Here is a 24,327-nt window from a genome sequence, read left to right as displayed (position 1 = left end):
AATAATATTGTTAAAATATTAAAATGAAAAATAAATCATTACATAACCTTACCGTTTGTTTTAAGTTCGCATTTATAGACTGGGGGAAAAAAAAAGACAGACGTATATCACGGCCTGCTGGAGTATAGTAAACACAGAAAATATTTTATAGAAACAATGTTGAAGAAAGATATTTTGGTGTTCCGAAGTTGGCGTCATTAAACAGAAACCAACATGGAAATTTCATTGCAACTAATTAGAAATTCGTCTTTCAGGTATGTAATAAACGATCTTCGCACAAAATAATGTACGATACACGAGCGGTATGTTTGTTTTCATGTTCTCGGAAATTAAAAAAGCTCAACTACGTTTCGCTTTTTCAGTCTTTTCCTCGACCATGAAAACGTCAACATACCGCTCTTGTAAAGTATATCACTATTTCCAAACTCGAATGCTTTAAAATATCACAAAACCAACAAATCTATCTCAAATTAAGTAAAAAGTGAGTTTCTTATAGCTGGATGTATATGTAAGATCTTATAAAAATTTGGGACCAATGAGATCATTGGTCTACCAGGAATTTGTACCTATGTGATCTTATGTTTAAGTGTCTTTTCTATTCGTCGCAACTATTACATAAATTATTTACGTCAGGTGAACAATCTAAATTAAGTTAACTGTATATCATTCAATTCAGTTTTCTTTCGAGAGTCAGTGATAAAATTTATGTATGGATATCATAAATATTGTGGTAGATATTGTCAAAAGTGTCCGTGTATGTTTTGCCATAATTATTGTATGCCTTCATAGCCGCTGCCTTATACATGACTCACCTTCCATCACGATCAACAGACGAGCTAAATTCCATTCGGAACACCAGAAATATAGTTTTTTTTTTTCAAAAGTAAGAGATAAATTTCATTGCTCATGTTTTCTTCATTTTCTAAACAATTTTAAAAATTCTAGTACTCACTTATTACACAAAAAATGGGACTTTTTTCATCACCATGACAACGAGTTTGTTTGTTTCTGATTGTTCTGGTGGTCTGTTATCATTAGGCACTTTCCTGTAACTTAGCCTGCAAGATCGCCAGATATTAACCGAGCAGATTATTCGTTGTGGGGTTAACTGAAGGGGGGAGTGTTCTTGAGCAAACCTATGAACAATTATTTCATTGCCACTGTCCATTTTCCCTTCCCCTCCCGTGTAGAAATAGTAATATGCGTTACAAGAGCGGTATGTTGAAGTTTTCATGTTCCAGGAAAAGTTTGAAAAAGCTAAACGTAGTTGAGCTTTTTTAATTTCCGAGCATTGAAAGAAAACATACCGCTCGTGTATCGTACATTATTTTGCGCGAAGATCGTTTATTACATACCAGAAAGACGAATTTCTAATTAGTTGCAATGAAATCTCCATCTTGGTTTCTGTTCAATGACGGAAGATTTGGAAAACAAAAATATCTATCTTCAACATTGTTGCTTTAAAATGTTTTCTGTGTTTACTATACTCCAGCAGGCCGTGATATACGTCTGTCTTTTTTTTCCCCCCAGTCTACAAATGCGATTGATTTTTTCACGGCTTCCTTAATGTTATTTGCATCACGAATGCAGTAACTTTAGTGGAGTTGTAGAGTTTACTTAATTTTTGCAAATATTCAAAAACAATAATTAACAGTGCAATTTAGGTGAAATTGCAGTGGTAAGTTTCCAGTTTATAATTATTGCTATATTGAACGTCTCTAAAAATAATATGTTAAAAGCCTAAAGCAGTAAAATCAATATGTCACTTAAGTGGTAAGAAGAGGGAAATTGTTATGTGTGTTAGGTTGGAAATACTGAATGTGGAATTTTAGACTTACCGCGGATTGGTTTTGTGCGGAAAGCAAGCAAATACGCACGATCTCGCACAAAAGAATTTAGATTTCATATCATATCATTCATCTTTCATATCTCATTCAATAGACATATTCAAGTCAAGAAGTATGGCTTCATTTGCTTACGGGGGGGGGGGCAACCGTTCCTGAGTTCCCAGCCTTTCGCAATATCTCTGCCAGGATTCATTCCTTAAGAGCACTTCCAAGGGCGCTTCGACACCTTGGAAGGGCCGTTGGAATGGATCCTGTGCTGCTTGTTCAACTGGCGGTATGAACTTAGAGCGGAGGAGGGTAGGAGGTCCCCATGGGGTGTGCGGATGAGAGGTCACATGCGGCCGATGGGCTGGTACTTCCTCATCCTCATTCATCCCATAGACTTCGAGGTGCACAATAGGCCTCTCAGTATGGCCGACGTGCAAAGGATCGTCCTAACCCGCCCGTAACCACCGTGACCTAACCTAACCTGATCTAGTGGTGAATTTGTATGACTGACTGTCTTTAATGTAGGAATATGGAAAAGTACTTTTTTACGTGACTTAACGTATGGGGCATAAAAAAGAATTAATTTCAATATATCTGAAGAATCGATTTTTTTTTCTGTGAGTATTTTCCTGAGAAATAAAATTGTGCATACAGATATCCTATTTTGGAGGAATTTCATATTAAACATTGATCTTAGCTGCAATGTTGGTGTCCGAATAGGACAAGAACTTTTTAAAATACATCATCATCATCATCATCATCAACATCATCATCATCATCATCATCATTATCAATAACAGTCTTGGATTAGGCCTCCTGGCCTGTTCCGCTTCCAGAAGAAAGTTGGTCTTTCCATCTCTTCCTTGGTCTTCCGATGTCTCGTTTTCCATGAGGTGTATAGTCCAATAGTCTCTTGGGTAACCTATTGTTGGGCATTCTTAATACATGTACATACCAGTTGTTGCGGTAAGATTCTATAGTATCCGTAATGGCGGTGATATTCAATTCTGCTCGGATGTCAGCGTTCCTTTTATGGTCGTAAAGAGTATATCCTGCAAGAGGTCTTAGCAGTCGCATTTCAGCAGCTTCTATTCTTCGAAGTTGTCCTTTCGTCAATGATCATGTCTCTGATCCATATAATAATGCCGGGACTGCCATAACTTTATAGAATTTCAAAGTTGTTTCTGGTCGAACTTTCTTTAATAGAGTTGATTTGATTTACCTTAACAGTTGCTGAAATTTGGCAAGTTTAATATCTACGTCCCTGGAGTTTATATGAGAAAGATTGCAGCCAAGGTAGTTGAATGTGTTGACTTGTTCTAGGCTATATAATTATTATTGATTGCAATTTTGGATCTTACATGAGTCTTTCCTTGGAAGGCCATGATTCTGGTTTTGTTTATAGAGATTTCCAAATTATAATTTTTTGCTATCTTGTATAGCGTGTATATTGCTCTTTGTCTTTAAAATACATATACAGTGTCTTAAAAATTTGTTCTGAATAATTTCAACTACATGTTGTTGATCTTAATGCATTAGGTCCCATATGGTTGAGTCATATTCTAATTTACTTCTAACTAAACTGATACATATTAGAGTCAGAAGCAGTATAACAACGCTATATAAACTGCGAGATTAGCTGGTATTGACGAGATTTTATACAGTGGTACATGAGACAGATAGACATTTAGATGTCATGAAAAACAATTTATTTCTCAGATTATACATGCTGAAAAATTGTAATTTTGCGAATATCTCGAAATCGATTTTGTAATATTAGAATGCTTTCTACAGGGACATCATTTTATTTTTACTTCAATTTTCATTGTACCTGAGTTTTTGAATGTACTTCACTCCCACCCCTTCTACTAATGAAGTTCAACCGTCCTCCACACAGATCCAAGACCGCATATACAGTCATAGTAGCCTTACGGTCATAGTAAACAGTACGTTCCAAAAATATGTTCGCGATTTCCAGTGACGAAAGAGCTTTCAATATTGCATCATTTTCCATTTACCTACGTCGCATCCCGATTTCCCTCACCTGCTTCTATTCGCCTCTCTGTAAATGCTAGTGGCTGGGCTGTCTTAGCTCTTTTCTGAGAACATTAATTTCTGTTAGGAATTGGACGGCTAAGTAATATTATACCCATATAATTGTTTAAAATAACTTAAATAAAAGGGCCTCGTTAATTAATTAACTGTCACGTGATTTCCTCCCTTTCTACGACGCTGCGACGTAACCACTTGGATGGCTAGTAGATAGCATGTCTGAGTAATTTTATCTTTTCGGATCGGGCAGAAGTGAAGATTGAATTTACAGTACGTAAGGTCTCTTTTATAGAGTAGGTACAGAATTATTTCAACGTGAGTTACTGATACGAAGTACGAATCTGGTAAATGGAATTACGTACAATAGTGTATAGTGCAATAGTGTAACATATACATTAGAACTGAAGCCTGTATCGAAATGAACAGCCACCATTTTCAAAAATGTGTTTAAATATCCATATTATGATTATTTTTCAATTTAACTTCATTCTCTATAGTGTACGCTAATGTGTTGTAGACAGTATAATATACACTGCATAATGAATACGTCCGCATGGAAAGCTCAGTTCGTGAGTAAAAACACTCATTGTTAATACTGTACTGTATTTTGATTAAACAAAAACCTAATGAAAGTTATCAAACTCAAAATCGCGATATTTCCTAGTTTATGTAAATGAATGAACTACTTTTCTTCCCTCCTATACCTAGTAAAGTGATTTGTTTGTATATTACGCCAGTATCATCGAACTCCAGTCGTGCAAGGGGGTAGCAAACGGTGTTTCCGGTTCTTAATCGTTGATCCAAAGGTATAGCCAGGTTAATATTAGAAATGTTAGTAAAAATAAAATGATGTCCCTGTATAAACACCTCCTAAATTTTTAGGGCGATTCATTTTTAAATGACGAATGAATTGGCAGTAAGAATTTTTCGGGAGGTAAGTAAAATAATAGGGTTATAGCATTAAAAAGACCTTATCCCTGACTGAGAAAGCTCTCGTCAAGATCAAAAGTCTCTTGTTTCTCTCCTCCTTTGCAGTCAGATGTCTGTGACATCCACGTTCTCTCAGAGACATCTGGCTGACAAAGTAGGAAAGAGACTATGAAATATGAGGCCGGACACAGTCAATGAACAACAGTGAACAGTGGACGAGACCCCGAAATAAAAAGTAATCCCGTGGATAGATAGGTAATGGTTGAAATGAGTCAACTCAGCCATGTTCAGCTAAACTGTTTAATGTGCAACACAGTGAATGGCAAAATGGCACGATTATAAGAATGACATGTACTCTATCATACACATAATACAGTCACATCCAGCGTCATGTTGGAGGAGAGTAGAGTATAGGAGTGTGCAGCACGTCCCATCTGTGCAGTTCAACAGTGTAATAAATCAGCCTACAAGAAGAGTTAGAATTGTATTCCTTTTTCTCTGAAAGTCAGTAGGTTTCGTACTACGAAACCAGATAACAAGGAATAATAAACTGCCTATAATTGTCTTTAAAAAATTGCTATGTATAAAAGAAAATGAATTATAAACCCGACTGCAGTGTACCTATGCAATAGTTGAAAAGGCAGCTTTAACAATCCGGGGCTAGCATCACTATCCAATCTTTTTGTGAAGTTCTAGTTCTAGGTGTTAACCCCAGGATACTAGAATGCGTCAATATCTTCAACAAGTAGTTTAGATTGCAAAAATAACTAAATCTGGGTACAGGGTAATTCTTAATAAATAGACAGAGACAAACGTAATAATTGGGTGGATAGGTGCAAGAATGTATATTGGATAGACAGGCACTTAGGTGGATAGATGTGTCGGAGGATTGACAGATGGGCGGACGCACGGACCAACAAACGACAGACAAAGAAACAGAGAGACACATAGATGGACGGACGGACAGACAGACAGATGTTATATACATTATCTGTTTGTCTCTTCCAGCACAAAATAGTTACAAATGTAATACGATACTCTAGTTTGACCATATAAATACAATTATCTACAGTATTATGACAGAAAGTTGACGCTTTATAAATGATCAGATATTGAGCTGAAAATATAATATACCGGGTGATTTAGAAGAATGGTGAATATTTCAGCAGGTGGAAGTATGAACTACTCTGAGTAAAAAACTTCATATAAACATATGCCAAATTTTCAAAGAGTATGGAGATAAAGCTGCTTCAATGTTACGAATAATAAGTCATACAAAAATCGTCGAATTAATACCCTAGCGGAAAACTGAGTTGGATATAATTTTTACACATTTCAGTACTTGTAATGTCAAGCGGTGTTGACACATTTTCGTTGTAAAGATTATCCATAGTTACAATTATTTTTATATCGATATCAATATATTGATTTCTACCACCAGCATCCACAGTGAATACATTTCAAGCTATAAAATTACTTTAAAATAAAATTTCAATTAAAATTGCTAACCTTTTTTTTTTCGTCATCAATCAACTCGAGATACGACAACCTTGTTATGTACTCCACGTGCAGTTGATAACGGCACGTCAATTAAAATGCTAATGCATCATTGGTTGACATATGTTACCGCTTCTTGTGATTGGAGCGACATCTGAGAAGACCTAAACAATAAACAAATTCTTATCTCATCCCTTCAAACGAAATCGTTTTTGACACTGGCTGGGTATTAATTAAACGAGGATACTAGCCCTATATAAATTGTAAGAAAAAATGACAAATTCGATCAGCTGTTTTACTCAATCGTCTTTACAGGGCGCAGCTACTTTGCTGTATTGCAAAATGAGTGTCCAATGTTGTTACAGGAGGTTCCTTTTGCTACAAGATGGGCGTATTCTTCCAGCATGACGGAGCCCCCGTACATTTAGGCGCCAGGTGACACATTATTTAAATCTCACATTTCCCGAACGATGGATCGGTCGCGGTGGTCATATGCATTGGCCATCAAGGTCCCCAGACCTTACTCCTGTCGATTTTGTTTGTGGGCGCGGATGAAAGATGAAGTGTACAAAAACAAGTAAACACAAGGGACGCTCGCGTTATGACTAGAGCTCCTTTTTGAAAGAACGACAAGAGAACCTCAAAAGAGCAAACTTACTGTTGTCAACAGAGCGGAAAATTGCATTGAAGCCTGTGATGGAATTTTTAAGTATTACTTTAAACTGTTGAAATATATTCATAGTATGTAGATCTAAATAAGGAATAAATGTACTAGTAATCATTAAGTAATTATTGTCTTTCTTTATTGTTACTCGTACTTGTAACATTTGTTAAGTTTAACATTCATACAGCTATATCTCCACACCAATTGAAAATTTTACACATGTCTACATAGTGAATCATAAGTAATGTCATTAATTTCAGAGGATATTCTTTGAGATATTTCAAAAAAAAAGTTAATGCTATTTTCCTCGTTATTGCTTTCTTTTCGAGATAAAAATTGTTTTATATGAAACATTTCACAGCGTGTTTTGGGTAAGCCATTGATTTAATTCCCAATTCAGATAGCAGTGTATTATGATAATAAATTTTAGAAAGAATTTTAGTCTAGTTCTTTAAATGTGCAGAATTTTGACCAGAACAAATGTAACATTTTAAAATTCCTTTTTACAACGAAAAGTGACATTTATTCGAATGAAATTTCTGCACATTGAAGAACAAAACTAAAATTATTTCAATCACTTATCATAATACACTGTTCTCTTAAATTGACTGAGCATATTGGGAATTAAATCAATGGCTTTCCTAAAACACACTATGGAATATTTCATATAAAATAATTTTTATCTCAAAAAGAATGCAAAAACGAGCAAAATTATATAAAACTTTTAAATTTGAAATATCTCAAAGAATAACCCCTGAAATTAATGACATTACTTACTCTGTATGTGAACGTTTTACATAGAACAGCCCATATTACTCCCCCTAAATATTTACTATTCTTCCAGAAACACCCTGTATATTCTATTCAACGAATCGTGTATCGGCTATTAGTTAATTATTTTTATACTTGATAACACAATATAGCTCAGCATTTCCGAATCCTGCAATACTGAACTTCGCAAAGACAGAACTACAATCGCTGCGCCACTTTTAATTGGCGCTAATTGCGCACCAGTCGGCGTGCTTTATTCGACAGGGCAACGACCACATTAACCGCCAGTCCCTCATCCGGTTCCTGGGATTTTCGTGGAGACGTAAAAAGCACCTCGCGGCAGCGTATTTCACTTGTTCATATAGCTGACACTTCCCGTTACGGCGGCGTTCAATTGCCTCCCGTTGCCGGGCAACGCTGTGGGTCCGGACACACACGTGGCACGTTCTCACGGCCAGGGCTGCAGCTTTCATTTGATGCGAATTCATTTCACATCTCTAAATTGCTTATTAAATTATACAATTTGTTTATATAGCGTGAAGTTCAATATTAGGACTTTGTGCCCAAAAAGTTTGAACATTTGTACATCTCTTTTAAGAAGATATGTACGCCTTTCGCTAGTAAAAATTTAATAAAATTCAAAATTAATTTTCTACATATCCTGAATTAATTTTGTGCTGAAATATCATGTAGTAATTAGACAATACTTCTATATTAATAAACAATTTTAAGATACAAACATTTTTGCTATTAAGACCAATTATATTTTTAACATGGCGGGGTGGGGCAATTAGTGCAGGTAAAATTGGTTTCCCTGATATCTTGTGCAATTTTGAATATTTTAAAATGTTTTTCCCTATTTATTCAAATGAGTGTGTTTACAAACTCTATATTTAGCACTATTTATGTATGTTAAACTTCTCATCCAAACATAACCTCACTCTTGATTATGTGTTGTGTTGTCAAAAAAAGAAATAGAAAATGTTGTATCTATGTTAAACATTCCGATGTGATGATGAAGATGATGATGATGATAATAATAATAATAATAATAATAATAATAATAATAATAATAATAATAATAATAATAATAATAATAATGACAATAATTGTTATTGTTATCGTTATTATTATTATTATTATTATTATTATTATTATTATTATTATTATTATTATTATTATTATTATTATTAGGAAATGATTAATTTCTTGATTTCAGTGTAAGTTAAATTGGTTCATTTCAGTGCAAACTGACCCACTGGTTGTTCCCAACTTGTCTCATAAAGTTTTGTTTTTCCACTATCAGTGGTATCAAATCATTACATAATTTAATTGTTGATGGGGTCAACATACGCTGAACATATTTTCTGGTGCTAAAAACACATGAGAACTATCTTAATAGTCTAACATAAGATCTATTGTAGACATCCAAAGAATATTTTATATAAATTATCTAGAGAAATTTCCATCTCATGTATACTCTACTTAAAACGAGACTACATAGTCGAATAAAAATTCTCATTATACATTCAGATACCAAAATAATACAAACTAGGTACCAACGTTATGGTTTTTGGTTTTGATATGGTCTCCAAATAATGAACTACAAATCTTTAGGCTGATCGTTCAGGCTTAGAGACGCCATCCTGTTAATGTAACCAGTAAGAAGTTATGAAACATCGAGTGCATTGCCTTAGCAAACGCTCGCCCTCATTTTACAGCGCGACTGATAGATGTCACTAGTGTCGAGAAGCGTAGACCACTTAGTCCGTCAAATACCATCCAGAGTGCACCACAGGCCTTGGGTTCACATTACACTCATAATGGATGTTGATGAAGAAATGTTGAGACGTCAAAGTGAAACCGGAGTGTTCGGAGAAAAATCCTGTGTTGCGTGGATCACAGCCTTGGCCAAAATTCAAGGTAGATCGATTGGGATTTGAACCCATGCTCCCTGACCTATAAGTCCAACCGTCAGTACCGATCCACCGTGGATGTCAAAGTAAATCTGAGTTGGCCATATTTTGTGTAAGTAAAGAAACAACAATTTCAACAAAACTGGAAAAAATCTCTTGAAAATAATGTAGGCGTAAGTGCTAAAAATCAGTCCTAAGTATAGGTAAAAGTGACACAAGTCCAGCTGGAAATAGTGTCTATATTAGGCCTACGATATTACGATGCTTTTTACAAAATCGAGTAAAGTTTGAAAAACGAGAAGAGCGAGTTTTCATTTTCCGAGATTTTGTAATGCACTTCACAAACGTGTATGTACAACATTTTTTGCACGATCATATTTTTAAAATTACATTTTGCATTGAAAATTTAGAGCAATATTATTCCAAAGCCTTTGCAAAAATGCACTGTAATGGTAACTAAGCAACAATAACCGCACTGTAATGATTCTATTTCAGTACTGTTTTATGTTATGAAGAATGGTTTCCCTAGCAACAAGTTTCTATGTAGGAATTCTAACTTTCAAGACCTAGCAATAATAGCTGTAAATACAACAAAAAACAGGATCATGCAAAAAAACTTTTTTTTTGAACACTGAGAAAAGAAAAAGAAAGGAGAAGAAGAAGAAGAAGAAGAAGAAGAAGAAGAAGAAGAAGAAGAAAGAACTATAAATGTAGTTTAAATACAGAGACGCATTCACTGCAATCGAAGATTCGTTGTTCTCACTAGATTGATAATTAATCGATAGTCAAAAATGGAAAAAAGCACGGCATCGATAAACTGACGAAAGCGACCCCACTCTAAAGGTGGATTTTGCGTACGGTTTGCTGATCACAAATTTGCGATATCTGATAAATATTAAAGGTTTATATTGTGGTAACACTGCAGTCTGTTTCTTCATTAGTAGCAAAGAGCATAACAAAATAAACCTACTGTAGCTCTGAGTCTGGATGTCTCAAGAAACAGAAATGAATGTAACCTCTGAAGTAACGGAACCGGGTTTGATTTTAGGCGTAAGTATAGGTAAGACTTTTACTTTGGCTCCAGTGGTAACATTGCTGGTTACAAACCCAGCGGATCGTGTTCGTTCCCACAACGAAAATGAAGATTTATTTCTCTTTCATAAGGATTATGTGCTCACTGTCTAATGTTTATGCTGTGTTGTCTCAGGTTTCTACCCTGATTAACACGAGACTACAATGTTTGTGAATGTCTAGTGCTAGTTCATAATCCTCATAATAGAGAAGACAGGATGGGGTGAATGTCGAATAATTTATAGTTGATGGAAAATGGAAATTTTGGAATAAATGAGATAACAAAATATTTTGGATTTTCAGCTATCTTCTCAGGCAATTAGCCTTTTTTTTAATAAATGAGATATGAAAAATATTTTAGATTTTCAGCTTTCTTCTCATACCTTTTTTTTTTTTTGGAATAAATGAGATATGAAAAATATTTTGGATTTTCAGCATCTTCTCAGACAATTAGCCTTTTTTTTTTGGAATAAATGAGACATGAAAAATATTTTGGATTTTTAGCTTTCTTCTCAGACCTTTTTTCTTTGGAATAAAAGAGATATGAAAAATATTTTGGATTTTGAGCTATCTTCTCAGACAATTAGCTTTTTTTGGAATAAATGAGGCATGAAAAATATTTTGGATTTTCAGCTATCTCCTCAGACAATTAGCCTTTATTGTTTTAAATAAATGAGATATGAAAAATATTTCGGATTTTTAGCTCTCTTCACAGGAAATTAGCCCTTTTTTGTGGTATAAATGATATGAAAAATATTTTGGATTTTCTGCTATCTTCTCAGGAAATTAGCCTTTTTTTAAATAAATGAGATAAGAAAAATATTTTCGATTTTCAGATATCTTCGCAGACAATTAACTTTTTTTTTTTTTTGGAATAATGAGATATAAAAAATATTTTGAATTTTCAGCTATCTTCTCAGGCAATTATCCCTTTCTTTGGAATAAATGAGATATGAAAAATATTTTGGATTTTCAGCTATCTTCTCAGGCAATTAGCCTTTTTTGGAATAAATGAGATATGAAAAATATTTTGGATTTTCAGCTACCTTCTCAGGCAATTAGCCTTTTTTTTTGGAATAAATGATATATGAAAAATATTTCGGATTTTCAGCTATCTTCCCAGACAATTAACCTTTTTTGTATTACATAAGATATGAAAAAATATTTTGGATTTTCAGCTATCTTCTCAGGCAATTAGGCCCTTTTTGGAATAAATGAGATATGAAAAATATTTTCGATTTTCAGTTATCTTCTCAGGAAATTAGCCTTTTTTTTTAAATAAATGATATAAGAAAAATATTTTTGATTTTCAGATATCTTCTCAGACAATTAGCCTTTTTTTTTTGGAATAAATGAGATACGAAAAATATTTTGGATTTTCAGCTATCTTCTCAGGCAATTAGCCCTTTCTTTGGAATAAATGAGATATGAAAAATATTTTGGATTTTCAGCTATCTTCTCAGGCAAGATTTTTTGGACAATTCCAGCTATTTGAAGGTATAGTTGCTTGTATTATACAAGCATAAACATGTAAAACAAACTAGGTTCAAATACGACTTACTAAGTGGCACTGAAACATTGCTGTTATAGCCTACACACTACTGAAAATCCCAAAATTTTCCATAATGAATTTAGCCCATTTCCCTTATAGAAAGCTCGCCATGTGATCCTTCTCTTATGTTTCATAAAGCACACGCTGACCACTTTTCTGAGAAAGTCCCTACTCTCCAGTTTCTTTCGGGTATCGTATTGCTTCTCGTAGTTCTAACAACTGTAGTTAAACGGATTATGAAATCCTGTAATCAGATTTCATCCTGAGACAACATGGCACAAAGACAAGACAAAAGACAAGGCATATCTGACAAGGGTCCTTCGTATATCATCAGATCTGAACCTCTTCTGAAAATTTTGCACACGGAGGAACTCTCAACAATATGAGTAATTGCCGACACAAATTGTAAGACACAAAAATACCAACAGAGTAATTTTTTCTACTAGATCTTCAGTAATTATACTATTTATTACGAAGGAAAGCCAGTTACGTCACATCTTACTATATAATAGAGGAAGATTTGTATACAAGAAAGATCAGTGTTTATGAGCTGTACAGTAGGTTGCACTATCCAACAGTCTTATGAGAAACATTTTGGATAGGTAACAAATTTAGTAACTAAATTATATTTAGGCTATAAATATAAATATTGGCGAGGCTCTGTTAGAGTTTCCAGAAGACGAAGGATTAGAAATTATATTATAAGAGAGAAAATTGAGGTTAAAATTAATATTTTGAAGAACATTTAGACAAGACAAATAGTAGACCCTAGCTATGATACTGATATTTGGTGAACGTGAATTAGGAGAGATTATAAAATTGCATTTGAGAAAAAATGTGAGGGGCGTGTAATACCCACCATGGTTGACGGACGATTCGGTGCCACGCAAACACAGAAGATGCTCTATTTTTCGAGACATATGATAATGAAAGTGGAATTATGGAGAGTGTTTCTGGAATGACGAGGAAAAACGGAAGGAAATGGAACACACACAATGGTGTTTGGCGCCATACAAACACAGGAAAAGCCCTATTTTTCGGAATGGAAATATTAATAAAATGGGATTTTGTAGAGTATTCGTGGAACGACGAGAGAAAACGGAAGGAAAGTGGAACACCCACTATGGTGGACGGCCGATTCGGCGTCAGACAAACAAAGGAGATGCTCTTATTTTTAGAGACGCAGGTGATAGTGAAAGGTGAATTGTGCAGTGTCCGTGGTAAGACAAGGCGCAAAGGGGGAACCTTGAGAAAAACCCTCATGTTGGCTTTGTTCACAACAAATACAATTCCGTCATCGCTGATATTTTGAGCTACCAAAGCGTTATTAAGCGTGTATGATGCGATAATCTAAAAAGCTACTCAAATAGGGATTTTTTAACTCTTTTGGAAGTTGTTTTTGTGTCTTACATACCTCGTATTAACAGCTATTTTCCATCTGATAATGTAGAACTTTTCCTTGTGACATAAAGTTAGGTAAATGACCTTCTCTGGTACTCAAACACTGGTCCATTCAGTTTGTATGCGCTACCACTAAGCCAGAATGTTCATTGAGACATGTAAACAAGATCAGTGACCAAACAATTCTGAGTTAATGGGTACTTCCATTTGTATCGTTTAATTTTAAAAGTTAAAAGCACAGAATATACAGCATTGCTCTGTGATCTGCACAATCTTAACCACATTTCTGTGTTGCACACTCCATACAGTAACACAAACACATACAGTCCTGGAAAACTTAACGATCAGCATGCTATTGGTGGCTTGCGAACCTGCACTGATTGACTATTCACTCATTCTCTGAAGGAAGAGGATCAGGGCAGGCTCGCAAGCAACGTGACGATTGTACAGACGGGGCAGAGAACATATGAAATCACAATTTATTTTTCTCGCTGCTGGTTTCGAAGACAGGCCCAAGGCAAACAACGCCACGTATTGGTTGAGCTCCTTTGATCTGATACTGGCACAATCAGACTCCTGCGGTATCACAATCTACAGTAGGCCTATGTATTTAGAGATAGAGAATGAGTATTAGCAACGAATTCAACTGTTCTTAGCAACTAATAGGCCTACCTTTTCACTAAAGAATAAAAATAACTAGTGGTTTGTCTAGAAAACGCTGCAAACTACGTTCGTTAGACGTTCAAATAAAAATTTTTCTGATTTATTTTCAATGAAAAATACCAGACATTTTGAAAGTTATAATAATGAAACATACTCCCTCTGAACGTTATTTTTATGCCAAATACTTTTTTTTTAACCTATCCACCTTCAGTTTTTGAGTTTCAACGAGAAAACGCAAGTAAAAATGTCAGGACGATCAGTGGATTTTTCATGTGGGAGTAAAGCAATAGCTATTTCAGGTCATTGTGGATTGTAGGTGAAAGTTAAAGAGAGTCAGGTTTGCTATGCTTTCGAACAATAGACATAGCATCTTGGTGTAGCTGCTGCATGTAGAGCTTGAAATGTAGAGGGTAAAATCATTTTATCCTGCTAAGAGATCTGGCTGAAATGATCGGGATACTACAAAATTTTCTAGGCCTCTTATTTTATCAGTAAGTAATACTGTTTTTCCTTAGGAATTGTAATTTTTGCGCTCTCTCGAGCCAATACTGAATCTACACCACACCACCATTAAATATATGAAAAAGATCCAACCCACTTGATTAATAACTATAAAATATATATGATTTTTAATAATGCTTTTATCTTACGCAAGTTTTGTAGTTTATATGTTAATATCATGGTATTAACTATAATAATAATTAATTTCTATGGTAATAATGTCATCAAACCACCTCAAGTTTTGTAGATTTTAATATCCAGTACACAGCTGTGCTCTGAAAATTACACACCGTAGAATCAGACCTGTAAATTATTTTTAGTAAGTTTTGAAGCTTTTAATAAGCAATGTTGAAATTGAACTCTAAATATGTCAGCAATCCTGCAGGTCATGGCCTTCGTGTAGTAGCCTATTGTTTATTGTAGTGTGTGTTTTGTTTTATTTTTTTATTGCAATTAGTTCTCAAAATTGACGAAAGATGGATTTTGGAAAATAGGAAAATTATGTAGGAAAACTGACATTTCACTGAAAACTACTATTTTTCTGAAAAACTTTGGGTTCCAAGCTTTAAAATGAGGCGTCATTTATTAAAATTCGTTCAGCCGTTGTCTCGTAATTTCCATTACCAGTTCAAACTATGTATATATATATATATATATATATATATATATATATATATATATATATCTGTGAGAATACTAGAGCTATTCTTAGGGCCAGTTGTAAGCTATAAAAATTAACCCTAAATTAAGACATCAAATTAATCTTCGGTTATACTTAACTGCGATTTTCAGTTTGTATAAATACTAACTTCAGGTTATTTCTTCTTAACTTTAAATTAAATAAAACTGACGAATCTCCCCAAGTTAATCATATTAACTGAGGCTTACAGAAAATATTTCCGAAAAAAGAGCAGAAAAGTTGCTTCTTATAAGTAAAATGGTGAGTGAAATTAATTTTCATTGTATTTAGACAGACTTTTGTTAATGTTTAAGCTCCGATTGTGGTGAAATTACGACGAATACGTTCGAATAAAAGCCATATGTAGCAACATTTTTATTAAACTCAGTAAATTTTTATTGAAAACATTTTTAAGAAATTTTTATCGATTTTATGACATCGATTAATTCTGTGGCCGGGAGGAAAAAGGTCTTAAGTAAAAATTTTATACTTTTCAGAAAAGCAGTAGAAAGATTGAAAATGGTGTCAATTATAGAGTTTTTTTAATTAAGAGGTTTTTCCTGGATATTATTTGTTTATATTTCTCCTAAAATAGGTAATGTCGCTCATTTAATAATTTTCTTGATTATTTCCAAAAATAGCCGCACTTAAGCCCTTTTAAGACTAGAAGCCAAACGAGTAGAACGGACTAAACATAAGACTTTTTCATGTCAAAATAAATGAGAAATGTAAATTATTAGGAATTCAAAATGGGTCTTAAGCAATTATAGTACTGTTTACCCTGGTGCTCAAAGTTTTAAAAGGAAAGGGCATCAGTATGTGATAAAATGGCTAAAATACAAGTTAGACCTTTTTAATAGGGAAGCATGGAAAGTAAACGTGTGATGGTTTGTAAGGAAAAAGTATTAAATATTCTTAAGTCCTTTATTCTGTTTGTGCTCGATTCAAAAAGTACTTAGGACAGTTGGTAACGCTCTATAAATCCAGTCAGGAGTATTATTTGACTTCAGCCGTTTTGTCAGATTGTATAGAATTGTTTCCGCTTTCAGAATATATAAAAATCTAATTTTCACAAAAAATTGATTTAAGACCTTTTTCCTCCCGGCCACAGAAATAATGTGTGAGAATACTAGAGCTACTCTTAGGGCTAGTGGTAGGCTATAAACAATTAACCCTAAATTAAGACATCAAATTAATCTTCGATTATACTTAACTGCGAATTTTAGGTTGTATAAATACTAACTTCAGGTTATTTCTTCTTAACTTTAAATTAAATAAAACTGACGAATCTCCCCAAGTTAATCATATTAACTGAGGCTTACAGAAAATATTTCCGAAAAAAAAGAGCAGAAAAGTTGCTTCTTATAAGTAAAATGGTGAGTGAAATTAATTTTCATTGTATTTAGACAGACTTTTGTTAATTTTTAAGCTCCGATTGTGGTGAAATTACGACGAATACGTTCGAATAAAAGCCATATGTAGAAACATATTCATCGAACTCAGTAAATTTTTATTGAAAACATTTTTAAGAAATTTTCATCGATTTTATGACATCGATTAATTACAGTCTCAGAGTGGCCATTTTCAAACATCGGCTTCAGTATAGTCTGTTATTTTCAAAGAAGCTCTCACATCCATATGTAAGAAGCGTATTTTTTGTAATTTGTAAAATTAAATTAATTCTGGTACATTTTATAGGTGGGATAATCTATTACGTCGATACAATTTATTTTCACTTTTGCTTGTAGGGAGCGCAGAATTCCTGAAATGATCTAAGACAGCGTTTCTCAAACTTCTTTGAAGTGGGGACCACTTTTTTAAGTCAGAACAGTTCCGCGGACCACCTTCTCTTGTTCCCTTCGAAAGCAAATTTATCAGTATTGTAGCATATTTTAATACCAGTATACTTATATTTTAAAATAGAATTAATTAATTACAATACTATTCTAATTATACTTTTTGTAGCCAATCACAAGTAACTTTTAACAGATTCTGTGCATTGTTGATTCATCGCTTGCCCGTTAGCAATTAGTTGTTTGAAATCCTTCTTATGTGGTGCACGCTAGGCCTATATATATATATATGTTAAATAGTGCCCTATATATATGTTAAATAGTGCCCATTATAAATAATGGAAAACTGGCTTCAATCCGGATCTTTGAAAAGAAAGGAACGTGATACGCTTCATTTAGGCAGTGCTAATAGTTCAGAAGCTGTGTGTGGAGAAATATATTAATTATAGTGTCATTAAAGAAATATCTAGTCCTAGTGGTAGCTATTCAAAGAAAAAATACTTTCGTAAATATGACAAGAGTTATTTGGAACTTGGATTTACTTGGTGTGGCAATGAGGGCAAACCAAAACCTCGGTGCGTTGTTTGTTACGAAGTGCTTTCAAACGAGTGTATGAAACCAGCGAAATTGAAACGGCACTTAGAGACGAAACACGCAAGTGTAAAAAGTAAACATGTCGGATTTTAAAAAAGGCGGAGTCTAAAATTTCTTACATCGTCATCTGGAAAAACAAATAAAAAAATTAATGCAGAAACATGTCCGATTTTCAATAAGTAAAGATGCAATTTGGCACGTTCTATTATTGGTGTACGACGTACAGTACGTGCCTATTTCAATGTGCAGACTGAGTGTTGGCAAACCTATTAAGAAAGTCATAAATACATGGAAAGGTTCGGTACTTTGGTCCTCTGTTATGAATTCGGGTGGTCCCTGGCCGGGTAACAGGCTCGACGCCAGATATGCAGGGAAAAGATGGCGAGAAACGCCACGTTCGTAGTGCTTTAAATCTCTCTTTTGTTGTTGAGAGTAGAGTGGGAAGTGGGTAGAGGTAGGGTAAGAAATTTCATAAAATATTATACCTGGTAAGGTTTATATTGTCTCAGTAGCAATAAAACCAAGTCCCTTCAAATGAGGGTGGAGATTATAGGAGGATTGTAAATTTTCAGGATTCCTTTCAAAACCTTGTTATTGTACAGGCTACCGGAACTCAGTTTCTTGAAAGACAAGCTCAGTGACGGAACTACACAGTACGAAGAGACAGATATTTTGTTATTTTATTTTGTGCTACAGAATGTATCAACTAGTCCCTTCCGCCACTCGATGGATGGACGGCATCGCTCGACCCCCCAACGCCAAAACAATACAGACGAAGTAAGACACATCTCCTTTCTCTCTCTTTTCACATTGAGACAAGATACATCACACAGACTTTAATACTGGGAGAAAAAGTGAAAGGCGATTGTCATGTGTCATTTCCAAACTGAGATTTTCAGCTATAGTGTGATACGCAATTCGTTTGAATTTTATCTTTTCTTCTGTCTTTTTTGAAGGACCACAAGGGCAGAACTCGAGGACCACAGGTGGTCCGCAGACCATAGTTTGAGAAACGCTGATCTAAGAGGTTCGCAAAGTACAATGGTTTGGAAACCCCTGTATTACAGGCATATATCCATGAAGGTAAATGATCGTTTGATTATGTTGATGATAATTTTAACGATAAACTAATCCAGACACAGTAAATGGCGCATTATTTTTCTCTGAAGTCTCATTGCAGAATGATTGTTTCCTTGCCTACGGCTGTAACTACGACACAACGTAATGCTACAGCTTGACAGCTGTACTACAACACGTGTTACAGTATCTTAAAACAATATCAAACGAGGCACGTTAAAATCTTATAAAAAATAAAGCTCGCCGGATATTGCGATGTGGGTGCAATTTCCTGCGCCAATTAACAAACGCAATTAGCTCCAGCTTGGTATCCAAGACGCTGCTATTCGTTAACTAATGAAAGTGCTCAGATTTTACAGTCTGATCCGTTTGCGTATGGATAGTATTAATTAATTATTATAAAGCTATTATGATAGTAGGAAAAATTTCTTGCTGGTTATATTATGATTAAAAGATGGGAGTTTCCATATATGACAATCAACAATGCATAATCCGAAAAGGCAAATGAAAATCGTAGATGATTAAAATGGCTACTACAAATCAACAGCGAGCACAATGTGTTCTTTGGCATGCTAAATTTGAGAGTGTTAAAAGAGTTCAAAGGGAATTTCGACGTGAGTACTGTTTGCGTAATAGGCCTATACCTAAATACGATTCCATAATGTTGTGGTATCGAATATCTGTAGAAATAAGTTCTGTGTTAAAAAACATGCAGGAGGTCGCAGGCGAAACCCAGTACGAGAAACAGCTAGCTCTTGGCTTGGTCCCCAAACTCCCCAGATCTAACTCCTCCTGACTTCTTCGTGTGGGGTTTTGTTAAAGACATTGTCTATTCACAGAAACCCAGGAACATTGATGATCTGAGAGTTAAAAATTACTCAAGCTTTTCAACAAATTATCCCTCTTATGTTACAACGGATAAGGGCTGAATTGCATCACCGTTATGAGTTGTGTAGGGTATGTAATGGGGGTCATACAGACTTACGAAAGATTGTTATGGCAACACATGACGAAATATATGGTAACGAATAATATTTTATTTGTCGAATGAATTGGCAATTGTAAAGTTAGCTTAGATATTTTGTTTAACATTTACCCTCAATTTGGCTGTAGTATTCCATATTGTTAATAATTAAAGGCGCATAAATGCGGAAAATATAATAAAATACAATAAACATCAACATACTTAGACATACATGAATAACTTCTACTCAGAAATCGAATTAGGCCTACCAGAATCTGTGATACAAATAGCTTGCCCTCACTTTAATAGCAAAAATTTTCTAAGCAACCAGATCTCTGCGCGACACTTAAAAAAATTTCTTTCTACAGGGCGTTACAAATAAAGTTTTGCAGATAGGCCTACAATGATTAACTGCACACACCAGTGCAGTTCGGAGGATAGATTGACATCAAACTAGGTATCAAATAAACGATTGTGAGACAGGAGGAGCCTGAACAGACTCTTCAGATTCGATGCAGCCAGTATAACTCGCGAGTCTGTCAATATCTGGGAACAGCAGCATAACATCGCTGATATCAGTCCTGGTTGAAAGGTAACCCATCTTGCAAGATCAAGTGACCATAAATTGTGATTTTCATATTGTCCTACGTAGGGTAAGGGAAAGTCCATAACAGTAGGCAGTTTTGTCTTTATAAACGGCAGAAATAATGCCGGGATACGAACCAGGAAATTCTAAGTCATATCCTGCACTATATAATGATAGCAGTGGAAGATGCCAATGTCTCGTCCAGTTCAAAGAGAAAAAATACACAGCGTGTTTCAATTTATATACAACCAGCTTTGTGGACATCACTTTTATGTTCAAGTGTATTTTCAAAGTGACTTTAGAGTCGTTTTTAAATAATTTTAACACAGCACTTTATTTTCTTCACAGTTTTCACTCACAGAACACAGCTCTTGTTCGAATATGTAACAAACTCGTCCTTATTTACATAAATTAAAACGTTACAACACAAGTTTTATTAGTATAACTGATATTTGTACAACTTGATTTAACATACTGGCAGCGTTCACTGGAAGTTGTTTTTTTTTCTTATTTTTTAAACCACAAGACACAGATGAGTCGGGGCACAAACCCACCGCCTTATGCATTTATCGCTTTTGAACATGCAAAGAGTGACCAATCACTCACAAGTCTTTCACTACGTAATTAATAATAAAAGGACATGCCATGCAATCAATCTCTCGGTAGAACTAATAACAATTAGCCACGATAGATCAGTCTGGCGAGTAAGGCAGTGGGTTTGCAGGCTCTTGAAGACAGTTCATGACTGGAATTATACCGGGTGGTCGAAAAGTATTCATACATTTTATTAAAAATACAAACTTTTTCCTTCAGATTAACAGGGAAACATATTCACTTGGGAAAAAGGGGTGGTTATTTTGAGGGACTTAATTTTTAAAATCTCTAGGTTTCTTTGTATATGACTTCAGAATATCAACGAAGTACGTACAAAACAAAATTTCATAGTGATTATCAGCTGCAGAGGTGCAGACTGGAATTATATCGGGTGGTCGAAAAGTATTCATACATTTTATTAAAAATACAAACATTTTCCTTCAGATTAACTGGAAAATATATTCACTTCGGAAAAAAGGGTCGATATTTTGAGGGAGAATCGGAATCGGATAGGTAGAGCTACTCACATGTTAGGGACTTAATTTTACAAATCCCTAGGTTTCTTTGTATATGACTTCAGAATATCAACGAAGTACGTACAAAACAAAATTTCATAGTGATTATCAGCTGCAGAGGTGCAGACTGGAATTATATCGGGTGGTCGAAAAGTATTCATACATTTTATTAAAAATACAAACATTTTCCTTCAGATTAACTGGAAAATATATTCACTTCGGAAAAAAGGGTCGATATTTTGAGGGAGAATCGGAATCGGATAGGTAGAGCTACTCACATGTTAGGGACTTAATTTTACAAATCCCTAGGTTTCTTTGTATATGACTTCAGAATATCAACGAAGTACGTACCAAACAAAATTTCATAGTGATTATCAGCTGCAGAGGTGCAGACTGGAATTATATCGGGTGGTCGAAAAGTATTCATACATTTTATTAAAAATACAAACATTTTCCTTCAGATTAACTGGAAAATATATTCACTTCGGAAAAAAGGGTCGATATTTTGAGGGAGAATCGGAATCGGATAGGTAGAGCTACTCACATGTTAGGGACTTAATTTTACAAATCCCTAGGTTTCTTTGTATATGACTTCAGAATATCAACGAAGTACGTACAAAACAAAATTTCATAGTGATTATCAGCTGCAGAGGTGCAGACTGGAATTATATCGGGTGGTCGAAAAGTATTCATACATTTTATTAAAAACACAAACATTTTCCTTCAGATTAACTGGGCAATATATTCACTTCGGAAAAAAGGGTCGTTATTTTGAGGGAGAATCGGAATCGGATAGGTAAAGCTACTCACATGTTAGGGACTTAATTTTACAATCCCTTGATTTCTTTGTTTATGACTTCAGAATATCAACGAAGTACGTACAAAACAAAATTTCATAGTGATTATCAGCTGCAGAGGTGAATTTATAATGTAATTTAGGCTATCCAGAAAATATGTTACTACAGAATATTTTCAAGACAACTACAGAGCGTTTAAAACAATAACTTGGAAATGAAAGTGCTGGAAATTAAATGTTATGTAAAGTTAATACAATATCTCTTTCATATAAAATGCACTGGGGATTTTGGACCACTCTGTACTCAAATACTTCGCAAGTTTTCGTAATGTTATTACGCCTATGAGGGTGCACTTAACGTCTTAATACAAGATTATAGCCTAACTGTATTAAAACGATATACAAAGGAAACATGGCAACCATGATAAATGAATAACGGAATTCCTCGTGATCTGTGCTCTGCCAAAGTAAACACATGCCAGTCGACGCTGAGGCTTGTCACTGCCAACAGCTTGTGACGTAACTTGAACAGAGACATTTGTTCGCAGATTCCGAGATGCAGCTCTAGAAAAATCTGAAGCACGCGTTCTATATCCAATATTTTATAAGCGAAATTATTTCCTATCAAGACTGAATTTTGTAGCGTGTTTGTGAGACCTACAGGCCTGCCAACTTTTCATTACCAGCTGGATTGGTGCAGCCATTTGCGTGATTGCAGGACGACCGAGAAAAATTATATCAACGAACGACTGCCAAGTGAAGCAGTTAGTGTTTTTTAAACCTATGTCGTTATGCAGCGGCAGTCAAAATGTTGCTGACAACTTTGACACCTCACTACAAATTAACTAATCACGTTTCTGTATTAAGTGTAAGCATGAAAGGAAAGTTTTCAGCTGCTACATTGCACTTGAATTCTGCTGCGTGTGACAGGTTTCTAGGTGACACAAACAAAATTTAGGGAGTGAGATGCAGTACCTTTAAGTACAAATCCCCAAGAAGGTCATTTTAGTCAATACAAAGGGATAGAAAGGAAAAAAATGTAGGCTATTGAATAGTGATTGTGGAACTACTAAAATGTTCATTATTTTAGAACTGTAATTTATCATTTTTTTTTTTTCAAAAAATGAAACGTGTAGGGGAGACTGTTGTACCTTTAAACACTTTTCACATTTTATTTTTGTTTTAATTTTGGGAAATTACATTTTTTAAATTAAAAAATACTTTAAATAATTATTGAAAATTCCTTTACAACTTCGTGTATATATTTTCCTGTTCTACAAATTTATTAAGGATGGAAAAAATAAAATGTAATATGTTCAAAGGTACAACAGGTTCATGTACCTTAGAACATACCCTCTTGAAAGTTAGAACACATGGAATATAGGTGGGAATATAGTTGTAAGAACTGACAATCATATTTAAAATGTATTTGCAATCATAAACCATGGCAGGCTTCTCTGATTTAGATTTTATTTCCTGGAGGAACAAGAATTGCTTCAAAGCTTTCTTCAAGGCATCCGGATCAATTTGGGACCTCTTAACTCCAGACTTACTTCGTGAAATGATCTTAAAATAAAAGAAAGACAAAACCCGATAGTATTGTGTACCTTGGAACATGTTCCATGATACAAGATGTTGTGTTTTCAAAGGTACAAGAGGGTGTACGTTTAAACAAATATGACTCCCAAAACTAAAGATTCGAATAAATCATGGAAATTATAATATGTTATTACTCACAAGACGATACGGAATACATTGTACTTAATGGATGGTAACAAATACAATCTGATTTTATGTTAGATAACATATACCAATGAACGAAATGTTTACTTTTGGTACTAAAAAGATTCTTTCGTTCACAGAACCCACATTTTGC

General features: G+C 34.6%; 1 protein-coding gene across 1 annotated transcript in view; it reads right to left on the bottom strand.

Moving 5' to 3' along the window:
- The window catches only part of vg (transcription factor vestigial), a 681,469-nt gene that overhangs the window by 338,224 nt on the left and 318,918 nt on the right, over positions 1-24,327 (bottom strand). The gene's annotated exons all lie outside the window — the stretch shown is intronic.

Source organism: Periplaneta americana, chromosome 7 (assembly GCF_040183065.1).
Source record: "Periplaneta americana isolate PAMFEO1 chromosome 7, P.americana_PAMFEO1_priV1, whole genome shotgun sequence".
Classification (NCBI taxonomy): domain Eukaryota; kingdom Metazoa; phylum Arthropoda; class Insecta; order Blattodea; family Blattidae; genus Periplaneta; species Periplaneta americana.
Note: the sequence above shows the minus strand (reverse complement) of the source record. Positions and strands in the feature narration are given on the sequence as shown.